The sequence below is a fragment of the Manis javanica genome, chromosome 4, assembly GCF_040802235.1.
Source record: "Manis javanica isolate MJ-LG chromosome 4, MJ_LKY, whole genome shotgun sequence".
In the NCBI taxonomy this organism is placed as follows: domain Eukaryota; kingdom Metazoa; phylum Chordata; class Mammalia; order Pholidota; family Manidae; genus Manis; species Manis javanica.
In genome coordinates, this window is record NC_133159.1 from 5,655,489 (window position 1) to 5,671,565 (window position 16,077).

Below are 16,077 nucleotides of genomic sequence, written 5' to 3' on the forward strand. Positions count from 1 at the left end.
CCAACTCCTCGGGCGGCTCGCCCGCCCAGCGCCCCTCCTTCCACCTCAGCGCCCGCGCTCCCCCGCTCCCGGCGCTGCGCCGGCTCCTCCCGCGGCTGCATTGCAGACGCCGCCGCCGCAGGGCGCGCCGGACGCTCAGGGAGCCCGAACCAGGCACGCGGGGACTCGACGGCGCCGAAAGTCACGAGTCGGGGTCTGGGCGAGTGGCGGCTCCGCGGGCCGGGCGCACGCAGCCCAAGCGCCCCGCTACTCGGTGCGGGCCCTAAGGAGGCCTCCTGGGGCTGCGGGCCCGGGGGAACGGGCGCGGCCGTCGGGCTCAGCGCCGTCCTGCCCTCGAGCGGGCCGCGGCCGCCCCCCGAGCGGGCCTCCCGCTTCTAGGCGCACAGCGGGGCGGCGGCGTCGCGAGGGGCTGGAGCCAGCACTCCGCCCGCGCCCTCAGGGCCGGGCCCGCCGCCGTCCAGCGCGGCGCCGCGCGGCTCGGCGCAGTTCCGGCGCAGTCCCCGCGCCGAGCGGCTTCAGCCCCACACCTGCCTCTGCCCGGCTCCGAGTGACGTAGCGCTCTCGGGTTGGCCGCCGCGGCCCGGGGGGCGGGGCCGGGGCCGGTGAGCTCACCGCCGCGCCCCGCCATTGGCCCAGGCGGCGCTCTCGGGCTGTGGCGGGGAGACAGCGGTACCCGGAGCCCGAGTCGGTCCAGCTGCGGCGCGCGGAGCTGAGCGGGCCGGGCAGGGCCGGGCTGTCGGGAGCGCCCGGGCGGGGCCGCGCGCGGGAAAAGGAGGAAGGCAGCGGCGGCTCGGCGCCAGCCGGACCGACCGGTGGCACTGCTCCGCCGCTGAGTGAGTGTGCGTGCGGCCGAGAGCAGAGTCGGCCCGGCGCGTGCGGGGCGAGGGCGGAGGCCGACGGGGGCGCGCGGGGGCGGGGGCGCGCGGGGCGGGGGCGGGGCCGGGGCGGGCGCGCGCGCAGCGCCGGCCTGGGGAGCACGCGTGCTCGCGGCGAGCGCCCGCGTGTTTACACGAAGGTGGGGAGTGTGCGTGAGGGGCGGGTGCGAGGCCACGCGCGTCTGCGGTGTGGGGGAGGGGCGTGGGCACCGGCGTGTGTTTACGGGCGAGCGGGAGGGACGCGTGGGGCTGGAGCGAGGGTGAGGGCGTGCGCGTGTGAGGCGGGGGTGCGAACGCGCGTGGTTCCTGTGCGAGGGGGTCGCGTGATGGAGAGCGAAGGGACCGCGCGGGCTCAGACGCGGGAGCGTGCGTGGCCCGTCGTGTTTCGGAGCACGCGGGGCGGGGCGGGAAGGTGTGTCGGGAGCGGAGGCGCTCGTGGTTCTGTAGCAGTGAGGGGGCGTGAGGAGCGAGGCGGGCGGGCGTGGTTGTGCCCGGGGTCAGAGCGACGCCGGCGTGCGCGAGGGGACGGGCGTGTTTGGGCGAGAGGCGCCCTGGGGGCGCGCGGGCGGGACTGGCCGCGTCGGGGCGGCCGGGCGAAGAGCGGCGCGGAGCCCATGGGCCGCCGGCTGGGTTTGTCTGCGAGGCGCGGCTCGCCGGCGGGCTTTTCGGATCCAGCGCTCGCTCCCGTGGCTGTGCGCGGGGAGGGGGGCCGGGACAGGTGCCCCTTCGGCGGGGCGCGGGGAGAGCGGCCGGGACGGGCGCCCCCTCGGCGGAGAGAGGCTGGGACGGCCGTGCGCTCGGCCTGGGCTCTTCGGCGGGGCCAGGCGGTTGGTGGCTGCCTCTCCTAGCAGGCCAATGGAGTGAATGAACGTTTTATTAATCTGTGCGTAGAACGCGGCGGGGAAAGTTCGTTGAGATCAGAGACTAGAAGATTTTGAGGAACTTCCAGAGTTCTTTGCTTACCTGCAAACCGGGGATAGGAGAAGCGCATGGACCCCTGCTTCCACCAGGCACCCTCAGATGGGCTGGAGTAGATGCTCACAGGCGCTCTAGTGACTCGTTTCCTAGGTATTGCGCAATGTTAGAGGCAGCCCTGATGGTGTTCAAACGTTTGAGACCTTTTCAATCTCTGTAGATTTCTGTAGGCGTCAAAACAAATTTCTCTACCGAGTAGGCATCAAAACACTCTTGCCAATTATTTTCTTAATCAGTTGCTTCACCAGGGAATGATGACAGTTTAAAAGTGTATTTTACATTTTGTTCACTCTTGCGTGGTGTGATTTTTACTGGTTAACCTGAAAATACCAAATAAGCAAAGCAGATTGAGTAAACGTGAAAAGTACTCTCAGATAATTGAAGAAATGCCTCTTCTGTGTGGTTAACTACATTGTATTTCACCATTGAGGCCAAAACTTGAAAATTTTAAATTGTGCTCCCAACAAATTTTGTCACATATGGTAAAATGGCTGGCTGTATAAAAGGAATCCCTTTCGCTTTCTGTCTAAAGGAATTGTTCAGAGACTTCCCCTCCAGACTCTGTGTCATATAGAGAAACTATTGCCTGGGAACCCGATAAAGAGAATACATTAAGCAGTAGTAGTTTTGATGGTGTGTGTTTATAGAAAGTATTTATTATTTTAACACCAGAATTAGATGACAGCAAGTAAGCTTATGTATCTCTTTTTCTTTGTTTTAGATTTAAGTAGTAATGTTAAATGTTCTAGAAAATAGCATTTACTTACAGGATATGCATTTCCCAGATAAATTTAGCTTAGTGAAAACAGGACTGCTGTGAATTCCCAATGTACCTGGATTCTGACAGCCATTTCATTTTCTAAATAATCTGAGTGGAAACAGTATATAATGCAATAGTTTATAACAACATTGTAATACTTGAGGGTTTTTTTTATCAACCCTTCTGCCTTTTTTATAAACACACACATTGTATTTTCTTTAATGCTCTATTTAGGACTCTGCTGGACCTTCCTGGCTCTAACAGCAGCTGTCCCCCCTGCAGTGTATTCATGTTGGACTGTTCTAAAGGACATGAATAACAGGTGGAACTGGGATTTTTGTTTTTATTTTTACTTCATGTGAGAAGGATAGTGAAGTTAAAGAATTAGTTACATTGAGCATTTCCCTAATGAAAAACGTGAAGCTCTTACTGATGGCTAAGAGGTGCTCACCTCAAGATCCCTTGTCCTCTAGCAGTGCAGGAAATGCACATTTGGGGGAATCTAGAATTTCCTTAGGGAATTGTCATAATTTTTCTGATGTTTTGATCATTGCTATTGTGAACTTCCAATGGTGTGTGTAGGCTGCCTTTTTCAGTGTTTAAGGAAAACTTAATACATTCATTCAAAACACAACTTTAGTTATCCCCTGGAAAGGTCAATGAAGACCATTTTGTTAAACTTGGCAGAGTTCTTGAGCTGGTGCAGTGATTGCTGGAAGCCCTTTATTCTTTCTTAGCAGTGCAGACTCCCCCACTGCTTTCCCAACTGTTCATCCTGTGCCTGCTGCGTCGTCGCACATTTAAAGGGCTTTGCTTTCTCTGACTTAACAGTGGTTTAATATTTGTATTCCATCGATCTTTTCAAAAGGAGACTCTGTGAATGGTGCCAAGTCTTCATTGTTAAATATCAACCATGGCAGCCTGTCACAGTATATAAGCCGAATATTTGGAAGCTTGTTTCAGTTATATGTTCCTTTGCCAAAAACCATTTGGTATCCACATGTGATATAGTTAGTGTATGCCTCACCTTTAAACCAAAAATATTTAAGGGAGCTTACAGAGATATCTACTGCACAAAGAAGCAAGATAATAATAGGTGAAATAAAGAGGTATTAGGCAAAAGGAAAGTGAGGGTACAGAAAGTGAAATGGGGTACTAATGAAGTTAGTAAACAACATCATTCCATAAAACCTTACACACTTTCTGGAGGCAGGCTGTAAATGGCATTCTAGGCTTTCTGGTAATCATAGAAGAAGTGATACAGGGTTAATTTTGTCTTCCTTGTACCTTACATGTGATGAATTTTCTTATATTCGGTGTAAGGTCTGACAGCTATCAATTAATTTTAAGTGGTGGTGGGAGAAATCTAAATGAGATGCATGGAATTACATTAAAGGCTGCTGAGTGTTAATACTAGTCACAGTTAACATTGAGGTAGGAGCCTGCTGGATGTCATCACCTCCTATCATGAGGATATTGGAGCTCACTGTCATTGAGATCATCAGTGACGGTCTTGTCCCTTCCTAAGTAGATTGCCCTGAAGTCAAATGACCATCCTTCTTTGCTATTTTCTGATATGCCTAGACTTCGGTTAACTTGCAGCAGGCACTCACTCAAGGCGATTCCATCACCTTCAGGAAACACTCCCCTGCCCCCAGGTGCTGTGACCCCTTGGTCATTACATCCATGCTTTGTAAATAGTGGCTTTTTTTTTTTAATGTTTGCTGGGGCTCTGTGTGAAGACAATGCCTGTAGGATCTGGCTTGATGTTTCATTTCAGTAAAGTTCCTTTCTGGTACTAATTGAGATTTTAGTTTTGAAAGTGTCCTCAGACCTGTAATTTGCTCAATTTTATAGTTTCATGAGCATTGAGAATAGAGTATAGCTTTAGACACATGACATACGGAAAGCTCAGTCAACACATTTTTTTAAAGCACCTATTATATGTCAGTTGTTAAGCAAGTCATAAAAATTAAATACTAATTTTCAGAAGTTAAAGTCCAGAAGGAATTTAATCAGGATAAATGTTAATAGGAGCTCAAGCTGCTGATGCTAAACTTACATAATATTTTTGTAATATAGAAAGTAAGTTCCTCCAAATATATTAAATTAACATTTATCAACTACCAAAATTAACCAGTCTTTTTTTTTTAACCTTTCTTCTGCCTGACTTTACAACCCTCCAAACTTGAGCCACTCTCTTAGCCAGCCTTCTCCCACCCCCCAACAGCTACTGAACATGAACCCTTCAGCGCAGTTAGGCTGGTGTATTACCCTCGTCCCACACTCCATTCTGAAGTCTGCCTCCTTATTATCTGAGCCTAACTCAAGTCTCCTCTCCTTAACAGAGCCTTTTCCCTCATTTCCCAGATTAGATTAGCAACTCTTTGCAGGGCAGGGCGGCACCTAAGCTGTATCTTCCGCCCCTACACCCCCTACACCTAGCATAATGAAACCTGGGAGTTGGAGTCTCATAAATACTGTTTGTTAGTTGACAAAAACATTATATACATGGTGTCACTCCTTGGGTAAAGTGAGAAGAATATAGTGAGAATGTGTTTCTTCAAGTCTAAAACAAACCTGACGCTGATCCTACTTCCTGCATTCAGTTCAGTTTTGTCTGTTGGTCATTTAGGCATAAACACCGTAGGATCTCCCATTCAGGTCAGATCAAGGTCCCTAATGGATTTGGGTTTTCATTCAAGAGGTCTTGAAGTGACCCTAAATGTCTTGGCCCATACTCGTGTAAAATAGCTAGGTCTGACACATGAATCATCTTTCTAGATGTCTTAATATCAGACAGATGCTTGCTGTCTAGGAATGTCTACATAACAGCTGTTTGCTTTCATATAATATAGGAGGACTAGGTGTTTGTTTCAGCTCTACCAGTAAGTAAATGAGAATCTCAGTTAAATCACTTTATATATCTCTGGATCGCTGCTTGCTTGTTTTCTAAACCTGTTAGTAGTGGCTCAGGAAATTAATTCAGTAGTCAGCATCATCAGTTCTTAAAATCAAGGTTGCCCTGAATCTAGTAAGGGTAAGTATGGATCTGGGAAGTTCTTGTTTCAGGGGTGTGCCTGTGTGTGTGTGTATCCTGGGTTCTATTTCAGTAAGCCACAGCCAAAAACTGTTAAAAAAAAAAAAAACCCTGGACAAGGTACTTCCTAAGTTCTCTTTAAATCTCAGTGTTCTGCAGTGATCCTCTTCTGTGGAATGTGCCTCTGGTTGTGACAGTTGGTTTGACAGTAACCTAAGTCCTGAGCAAGTGAAGATACTTTCGTAGGTATATTATTCAGCACCAGATGGCCTCCAGCTAGTCTGGAGCTCAGTATACCTTTTCCTGGTTTTCTGATTTCTTTGGGTAATAAAAATATTTTTATTTACCCATGAATAAGCACAAAAGCTTACTTTCTCCATAATTTATCCCATGTTTTATGGAGAAATTCTAATGATACCTATGTACTGCTACTAAAGTATATTTAATGATACTGAATTTTTTTTTGCAAGTGGAAGAACTTTTCCAATTTATTTAGCAAAAGGATCCGCATTTTCAGTTAATAGATCACCTGAGACCCCTCTTTTAGCTGAAAGTGACAGAACTCACATAAGAAACAGAGTTTATTGACTCTTATGAAGTCCAATTTTAGAGTTATCTTCAGGTATAGATGGTTCCAGATACTCAAATGTTGTCATTAGGAACCTTTTTCTCCCTCTCTTGACTCTGCCCTCTTGTATGTTTATTTTATTTTCAGGCACAGGTTCCCAAAGTGGTAGCAAGATGGCTCAGCAAAGCTTCAGGCTTCTATTTTGCCAGTTTAGCAAGTATCTCCAGGAAGAGAGCACTTCTTCCCCAGTGGTTGCAGGAAACGCTCTGTTGTTACTGGCTTAGCCCGACTCATGTGTCTGGTCACTTGACTGAAAGGAGGTGGTACTCTTATTAGCAAGGCTGGGGCAAGGACTGGGGTGAGCACCACCTGAACTGTGCATAGGGCAGGGGTAGCTCCCGTAGGAGAACCGAGGTGCCATGGCCAGGGAAGGGAGAGGGGCGCTAGGGTGTGTACTGTGAGGAAACCCATAATTTTTGTCCTCATCCTTGATGGTCATAGTCCTAAAGAAAGCACTATTTATTCTGAAGCCTTATTATACAAAAATAATAAAGTTTACTCCATGCTTTTATTCTCATGGTCTCATTTTAAATGAGGAGACATCAGAACCATTACCTTTTAATGGGTGCTGAGTAACAATTCCCAGGACCATTTTCAGAAAATGTGATTCAAGTCCTTAATACTACACACTATGGTATGGATTCATCAACAAAGAATTCATTGAAATATCCTTTTGTTTTTTTCTAGTGAAAGAAACCATTCATTCCACTCTAGCCAGAATCCATGCGCCTGGCATTTTTATAGATGTGTGAAAGAGGTTTTCTTTAATAATGTTAAAAAAATAGGAAGTGCCTAGCCCAAAACTGGTAGTGTTCTATAAACTTTTAAGACAATTGAATAATATTCCCCAGAGAAACAGTGCAACAAATAGTAGGTAGGTTCCCAGGCTCACCTGAGAACAGAAACCTTTTGAACCCTTAACAGATACTCTACATTTGCAGGAGAAAAATAATTAAAATAGTATATGTATATGCATACATTGCATATATACTGTGAAACATTAAACTACATAATCTACATACTGTGTAAATATACCCTACACTTACAGGTTCCAAAACAAAATAGTGAACTTCATATTTGCATGTTAACTGGTATTGCTTGAATAAAAGTAAGTGTATATATATATATATATAAAAGAATCTTAATAAATGGAGACTTTTGGTAAAGATGCATTATTCATAGGGTAGAACTCAAAATAGTTCTCTGAAATTGTGAAGTCCATCTCTTTTTAGAAATAGAAACCCAGAGAGAGTACTTTTGTTTCTTGATAACCCTAACACTGTTCTTACTATCAACCACATTCTTTTTATTCTCAAATGTAACAAAGAAGAGAGAGAGAGAGAAACCCATGAGAGGTAGCTTGAAGGTCAGTACAATGAAAAGGGAAGACAATTTGGGGTAAAGAGATGGTTCTACATGTCAAGGGTTGTATGACGTAGGATTGACTGAACTGAGCAGTAGGAGAAGGAAGGGCAGAGAGATAGAAAAAGATGCTGGGTCACACCATTTCCCCTACTAGTCCCTGCGTAACTTTCGCCCTTAACCCACATAACTTTATGGGGGCTGCGGCAGGCAGGAGTGGCGCCTGACCTCACCTGATGAGTGAAGGAGGACAGTGGAGAGCAGACCTGGAATTTCCCACTCAGACCGACTCTACCAGGGCTTTCCTTAAGCCTGGTCTTAGTTCCTAAACTCCTCTGTGGGAACACTAGTTACAGAACATGCTTACAAGAAGCCGCCTACACAAAAAAGGTCCAGATACAAATAGGAAATGCGACTACCACTAACTAGCTCTCTACTAGCAGTTTATAGTGTGAGCATATTAAGGTTTGGAAAAGTCATACATTAAGGAAATGCAAATACATTTAGTTGTGCTTAGTATTCCTGAAACATCTTTGACAAAACATTTGGTTTTTATTGTTTACTGAAAACAATCATGTGGGAAATGTTCCATAGCATGCAGTTTGAGAAACACTTCAGTAGACCATTCCCATAAAACTATCCTGAGCCTGGAGCCCACGGACAGCCTGTGGGTCTGAGTCCCAAGACTGCAAGTGAAATTTTATATGTATGTCTATTTCCAGGAAGGATTCCTAGCTTTTTTCACTAAGAACCGATGAGCATAAAGCTCAAGAATCACTGCTATGGGTTCTTTTCTAACAAGGGAAATCCAAGCCCAGTTTCCCTTAAATTTCTCCCATTCTGGGTCAGCATAAGGGTGTTACTCAGAAGGCCTGGGCAGTCACACGAGGATTGCTGAAAGGCAGTGAAGGGGCCAAGTTGTAAACTGGGGTATGACTAGTTACTCCATTTATTACACTCATTGTCAAATAGATTTAAAGATTGCTAGCTACTCTCTTTTCATCAAGAATCATGTGGAAAGAAATTCCCTGTGCAGGACACGGCTTTATTGCTGAAGTCCAAATATATTTATTCTCACAAAGGAAAACATGTTATCTCATTGCAGTAAAGGGGACTTGCTAAAAGTTAAGGGCCACTGATGACCTGCAGAAGAGAACTCCGTGAGTTAGTGATAAACAATGAAAAACTAAATATAGAAAAGCTGTTCCTTCAAGGGATTTAAAACATTCAAACCACCTCTTTTTAGATTTAAAAGTCAGGATCATAAAATATTGTTTAATAAAAACATAAGCAGTAAATAACAGACATGTTACTCCTCTGAATAACCTCATTTTTCCTTGGCTTAAGCCAAACAATCAGCAGGCACTTATGTTGGATCACATTGGACCTTTGTTAAATTGCCTTTATGAAATGGTGCTTTGATGTTCTTTAATACTAAATGGTTATCAACGGTCATTTGAAACCCAGTATTGCCCTTATTTTAAGGATGCTGAAGTCTGTTACATCACAGCATTAGGATCAATGGGAGAAATTCCCTTCAAATCTTAGTACCAAGACGAGTCACGTCATCCAAAGCAACTGCAGAGATCTTGAAACTGCTTCCCTTTCTGCTTTGTTTGCTAAGGTCAGCCAAATTTGGGAGGAGTTAGTATGTGTTTTCTCTTCAGCAGCTTTACCTGAGATGTGTTTTACTCTTTTCAGGAATCCTGATCGTACGTAACCTGTTATTAGTCATAAGTATTTTTACCCACTTAGCAGACTTACCTGGATCCAAGATTGGTACCAGTTAAGCGAGCTTGACGGATGCTTGTGAGGGTTAGCGCCCACTGCTGTTTGAGTTGGTTATTGACCTCTTGTTCTGTTACTTAACTGCTCCCTGAACCTGTGGACCAACTCTGCTTGGAGCCGGATGATTAAGGAACTTTGAGGCTTGATGAGGGCTCAGGGCAACTCCCGCAACTGTATGAAATCAAGTTGCATCCCGATTTAGTGAAAAGCACTATAACTTCTGAGCTTTTCCAATAGTCCAGGGGATATTTGTATACTGGTCCTGATGATATATTCTTTCAGACCTCACTGATTTGGAATTTGCAAAAAGTTTGACATTACTCTGGTCTGGGGTTAGAGGGCAAATGGGAGATTTACCGCCTCCCAGACTCTACGTGTGCAAATGAGCAGCGAGCAGACTGTGATGCATTCGGATGTGGCAGACGGAGCCAGGAGACAAAGTGGTGCTCACAGGGATCGTGACACTGCTAAAAAGGAGATTAATGGTTACAATTTTTCTAAACCTCTGGTTTCTTCCCTTGGAGAAATATTTATGAATAAACTGTTTAAAACAGTATAACTTCAATTTTTAAAGATGTTTATTCTCTGTCAGAAATGCCTAGGATAAATTGTAAAGTAGTATTCTTAAATAAATTTATTTGTTAGGACTGACTTTATAATACATCCAGCATGTTAAAGTAACATAACTATTTCCTTTAAAATACGTACATTACAGTCTGTTAGTTTGGAAGGGCTTCTTCACCCATATTCCCGATTTTTAAAGCATTGTGAGAAAATATTGTAGTTACTAAACAAGTTTTGAAACTGAAGCCTCTTTATGTAGAATCCAGTGTTTTAAAAAAAAACGTATTTTTGGAACATCTTGGACTTTGACTCTCACAAGTTAGCGAGGCAGTTGGGGACATCTGTGCAGACGGCCATCCTACAGTTAGTTCTGGGAACAGTGCTGCCTCTGAATAACAGGGGCTGATGGCTAGAGAAGGACTCATCCAGTGAGAATCCCAAATTCATGGTTTTTCAGACCAGGAATTCAGGGCATATAACATCTGTTACGATTAGGAGTACAGATGACCCTTAACACAGAGATTGGGGTGCTGGCCCCCTCCCCTACTACACAGTTAAGAATCCACATGCCTCCCCCAAATTGATCGGTAGTTTTGACTAATAGTGACTAATAGTTTTAACTCCCCCAAAACTACTAATAGCCTTCTGTTGACTGAAAGCTTTACTGATAACATAAACAATTAACACACATTTTGTATGTTACATGTATTATGTGCTGTATTACTATAAGGAAAATAACATTTATGATACTGTATATATGCTATTCAGAAAATCCTAAGGTAGAGAAAATGTATTTACAGTACTATATAGTATTTTTTTTTTAATCCACACACAAGTGGACCTGCACAGTTCAAGATTCAACTTGTATTAGAAGCAGCCAGGATTTTTTTTTTTTAACATGCTTGCCCCAGGTACCATGTGACACATCTTATTAGCAGAGTTTTTATTTTTACTGTTTTTAACTTCTGCCCCTATTGTCTCCACCCTGACCTTATTATGGAAGTCTACTTAAGGTGAAAACTACCAAATGAAAAGAGTTATTATGTATCATTCTCAATTAGATGTTCTGTTTTCAAATGCTGAGTCCCGGATGCATTTGCTAGGATTAGGTGGGTGAGAGGTGGTCTGTGAGAAGAGAAGGAACAGATTTTAATATTTGGCTGGAGAAACGCACAATACAGAAATGAATAGTGGAACAAATATTTTGTTCTCTGTTATATCCATAGCTTTGTCCTTCTTGAAATTCACATTTTATATTTCCAATAAATGAAATTAAATCACTTATTCAATAAATATGTATCAGGGGCCTGCTGTGTGCCAGGCATTCTGCTAGGCTTTGGGAATATGGCAGTGAACAGACACGGTCACTGGCCTCAGGAAGCTAACAAGACTTCTCCTTCCCTTCACTTGCATTAAACTGAGGTTCTTGGAATAAAGGCTCATATTTGGTTTTTGCATTCCTGGTGGCTACCAGAACTTGAGTTTTGTTCATCATTATATCCCCAGAGCCTTAGTACCCTCACGCTTTGAGGTAATGCCCTCGCAGTGGGTGTTGAGTGGACATTTGTGGAATGAATCCGTTCTTACCCTGAGTCTACATAGTTCTCATAGTTCCTCCCAAAGGATTTTAAGGTTAGTGGTTTCTTTCTTTCTTTCTTTTTTAGTATTCTTGCCTCCTGATGAATCCTGTGGGTTTTGTAGTTTGCTCTTGCAGTTGTAGTTACTAAGTGTTACGATTCACACTTTTTATTTTCCTTTATGCATTTGAATTTCATTTCCCCATCATACCTTCACATCCAGGTCAGGTGGTGGTTCGTCTCCAAGTCTCGTTACAGCACTTTTCCTTACAACTGCATTAGTCCTAGTGGGGATAGGCTTTCCTCAGCCTCCATTTCACCATTACTACTTTAGAATGTCTCAATTCCTGCTGATATTTCTGATTTTCACTGGGCACGGAAACTGTTGAGGCAGTGTCCGCCAAATTTGTTGCTTTTTGAAACATTAGCAAGCTCCAAATGTTCCACTCTGTAGACTGTAAAGGCAGGTATAGAACCTTAATTTGCTTGACTCTGATGCCAGTTAGCAGTTCCCATCACAACTTACTACCTTTAACTTCAGCTGGACTTGCCACTTCCTTGCAGCTCCTGCCTGACCAGGGTGCTCCCTGTACTGCGTGCCCGGGTAGGGTGTAGCTGGGCTCCTTGGTACTCCACTAAGCCTTAGTGCCCTTGGAGGATAGGTTGGAAGTTTTGGCCCTCAAGCCCTGGCCTTGCTTTGTTCCCTTGTAACATTTTATTTGCAAATTGCCATAATCAAGTTGTTTTTAGCAGCATCCGAAAGCATTTTTCTGGCATGTCCAAGACTGAGTTTGTGGCTAGCTGAAACCCAGCCCAAGGAGGAGAAGTAGGAACCCCAGATCGCCATGGATAGAGAGAGTCTTTCAGTTTGTTTTGGTGTCGAGGAGTTTTCAAAAAGGGGCGTATGGCAGTTTTTTCTAAGGCTAAATTTAGCCATTGCTTTGGAAAATCAGAGTGGTACAGCTTGTGCCTTATCTCTGTCCAGCCCTTACCCTCTCCTCTGTACTTGGACATCTTAAATGGCTTGCTGGGGAGAAACAGCTTAATGTACTCCAGTGGCCATGCTTATTCTGGGAAGGAGTTAGGTGACTTCATTTTCCCTGTTTTTCTGAGCTTCCTAAAAAATTCAGGAGACTTCCTAAGCAGCAATTACGGTTCTCTACAGAAATAGTTCAAGGCATGCCTCCTTTTGCTTCATCAGCTCTTCCTGCCAGTGCAGCCAAGGGCTGTAAATGGAATGAGAGATGGCCTCTCTTTCCCAATCCAAATAGCAGCAGGAGGGCACATGTGCACTTGAGCCACAAATAACGCGTTTTAAAATAGCAGATGGTATTTGACGATTGCTCCTTCATTCATTTACCTGCCAAGGCAAAACTTTTTCTTCTACTCTGGCAACAAGATCCGAGGTGGCTCAGGTCAGGTCAAGCAATTGTCATAACAAGTTCTCATGTTTGCAGACCTTATTCATTAGCCAATATTCAGGTGTTCAAGTCCATGCACACTTTGTGAGGCTGTTGTAGAAAATGTTTATTTTGTTTAACACAATACAGACTTCATATTCATATGACAACCTGACTAAATTGTTAAGCACTTTTGTAACTAATTATAGGCAGTCTTTCCATTAAGGTATGCTGCCCACCATTTGTGTTCCCAGTATTCCATTTTTCCAGGGAAAAGTGGGACTATTGAAAAGGTAGAAATCTGCATTTTTAATGGAAAGCTCAGTAGATAAAGAAAAGTGACATTCCTGTAAAATTCCATTTTGTGTCTGTGAAGTCAGATATTCCTCTGCTTTCCCACCGGAGTCTCACACCAACACACCATAGTTACATAATTTCCTTACCTGCGCCAAAGGAGATGGCAGCCAGCCAGGCACACTCAGCTTTCTCAGCACTTTCAAGTTGGCTCCTTTGGGTTTTGATCGTTTTGACCGCTCTGTCTACCCACTGGAACAAGAGGTGACACTGCTAATTGGTGTATAGCCACCTGGAGTCTTCTGGGGATAGAGGAGGTGGCTCAGAGCTCTTACCCCAGACTTTGGATCAATAAATTCGCTCATCAATAAATTGACTTCCAGAAAGGCTTCAGTTAGGAAAAATATTGCCTTCCATTGACTGAGCACCCACTGTGTATCTGGTACCAGGGATACAGTGCGAGGCTTCTGCTTTCAGAAAGCTCATGCTAGTAGAAATGACACACATAGGACAGTAACTCTACATTGACTTGCTAAGTACTATTAGGACACAGGCAAAGACATGAAGGTTTACCTGGTACAGTGGGAAGAACATGGATCTGGAGTCCATCCGGTGTTCACATGCCTGCCCTGATACTTACATATGATATGACCTTGGGTAAGTGACACATTTTCTGAGCTTTGACATCCTCATCTGTAAAATGCAGAGGAAAATCTATCAGAGTTAAATAATGCATGTAGAATGGCCTGTAGAGGCTCAGCTGTGACTGAGTAGCTCTGTTCATAATAAAACCACAGTGACGTTTGAGCCACCCTACAGTGATGTTTGAGACTAAGGAAATTACCAGGTAGACATGAGCAAAGGTTGGCATTACCAGGGGCCCAAAGGTATGTACACTTCCTGGTGGATTTGGAGAATGGCAAGTGATGAGGGAACCCCTAAGACGTAGCCTAAGGCAGTTGGTAAAGAGCGTTCTGTGCCACACCAAAGCCTTTAAATTTTATTCTTTGGGCCAAAGGGGAGGGATTTGTTTTTTTAACTAGATTAACTGATACCATGTCAGAAACTTCCTCATATTATGTTGCTAAATTCATCCATGAAAATTAATGAGGTCCCACAGTTTCAGGTGAGTTATACATAATGTAGAATAGACAGTAGGTGCAGCTGAGTACTGAGAGCCTGAGAAGTCTGGCTCATCGTTGGCTTCCTGATGTAGACACCTCCTTACATCAGATGCTCAAATACTTGGGGTTCACCACTCTTATAGCAGCAAATCCTAAACTTTCTAAATGTAGAACATACTGTGGTGTCTGACTTCATGAAATTTTCTCTGTCTTTAAAACTTTTGTATTCTTTGGAAATTTTAAATAGGTAAATATTAATTTGAGACGTTTTGAATGAGTCTCTTTGAGGATTAGGAATCCCTATTAGAGAGAAAAGATGACCCATGACTGCTGCTATGCTGTATGGCACTTTACATGACAGCCCTTAAGGTGAGGCCGGGTCAGGGTGAACCCAGCAGAAGAAATGGGGATATGAAGCCCCAGTGAACCATTCATTGGCTCTTGGGCCAGTGATGGCCTGGAACTATTTTTCCATCTTCTTGATCATTGTAATACTCAAGGCAATTCTGGGATTATGAGTATGTTTTTTAACTTATATCCTCTAATAGGTTGGAAACCTCTAAGAACTCGAGTATAACAAGGTAGTTGGATATAATACTATGCTACATCCTGTACCTATAACATTTTTGGTACAGAAAATAGACCTGTAGGTTTCTTTTCTTATAGTTTAATACATCAGTAAGCTTTCTCTTCAGCATTTAATATACGGGTTAATATATCCAGGTAATGTAGTTACTTTCACCATCATTTTATCTGTATTTAAATGCCCCCTTCTAGGCTAGGATGAACACTGCAGTGCTGTGTTACAGTTGGAGACATCAGTATGAGCTCGTGTTTAATATAGATAGATCAGAATAATTCTATGTGTGTACGTACCTGAGTTGTTATATCTACATTAATTTCCTTGCCCTGTCCACGGAGAAGGCCTAGGAGCAGTGACACCCCAGCAGCAAGGAGCATGCCCAGCACTCAGATCTTGGTTTCTAAATGCCATTCTCCAATAAAAGGAACCAGGGCTTCTTAGAGAAATTGCTGGTTCTAGGGCTGGAACAGGGAAAGTAAAAGATGAACCTGGAGCATTTTATAAGGAAGCACTTAACAAAAACAGAAAAGGCTGAGGGAACATCAAAGGTTCACCAGAGCCAGCCTGAAAGTGCTCCCAATGGTCAAAGCCGGGACAGTTAGAGCAGCAAACTGACGTAGTGTTGGATTATGACCAAAGCATAAAGTGAATGTACATGAGTTCATACTGATATAAATAAATGATCAAATAAATAAATCTAGAAGAACAAATCTTCCTTATGGGAAAACTCCAAACAATACCTATGGATACTCTCCCATCCATGAGGTAGAACTTAATTCCCTTTCCCTTGAGTATAAGCTGGACTAGGGGACTGACTTCCAAGGAATAGTATGGAAAGAGAAAAAAACAGTAACGTCACCATAGAGCAGTCTAGCACGCACTGTCTCAACCAAATGATCAAAGTCAGCATCAACAGTGATCATTGTGTACACCTGATACTATGTGATGAGCAAGACCCCTCACCTCTGTGATGTTCTTCCTAAAAACTCATGTCTCTGATCATTAGAAAACATATCAGACAAACTTAAATGAAGGGACATCTACAAAGTTCCTGGCCAGTAATCTTCAAAACTGTCAAAGTTGTGAAAAATAAGGGAATACTGAGGA

General features: G+C 44.1%; 1 protein-coding gene across 14 annotated transcripts in view; it reads left to right on the forward strand.

Annotated features, from left to right (window-relative positions):
• Nucleotides 1–16,077, forward strand: part of CAMTA1 (calmodulin binding transcription activator 1) — an 806,010-nt gene that overhangs the window by 754,541 nt on the left and 35,392 nt on the right. The window contains exon 1 of one of the 14 annotated variants that reach the window (XM_073233121.1): nt 654–833. The exons of 12 other annotated variants lie outside the window; for them this stretch is intronic. The gene's annotated coding sequence lies outside the window, so the exon portion shown is untranslated. Of the gene's footprint in view, nt 1–653; nt 834–977; nt 1,016–16,077 lie in introns of those variants that run through there. One more of the 14 variants, XM_073233122.1, reaches the window with a different exon arrangement.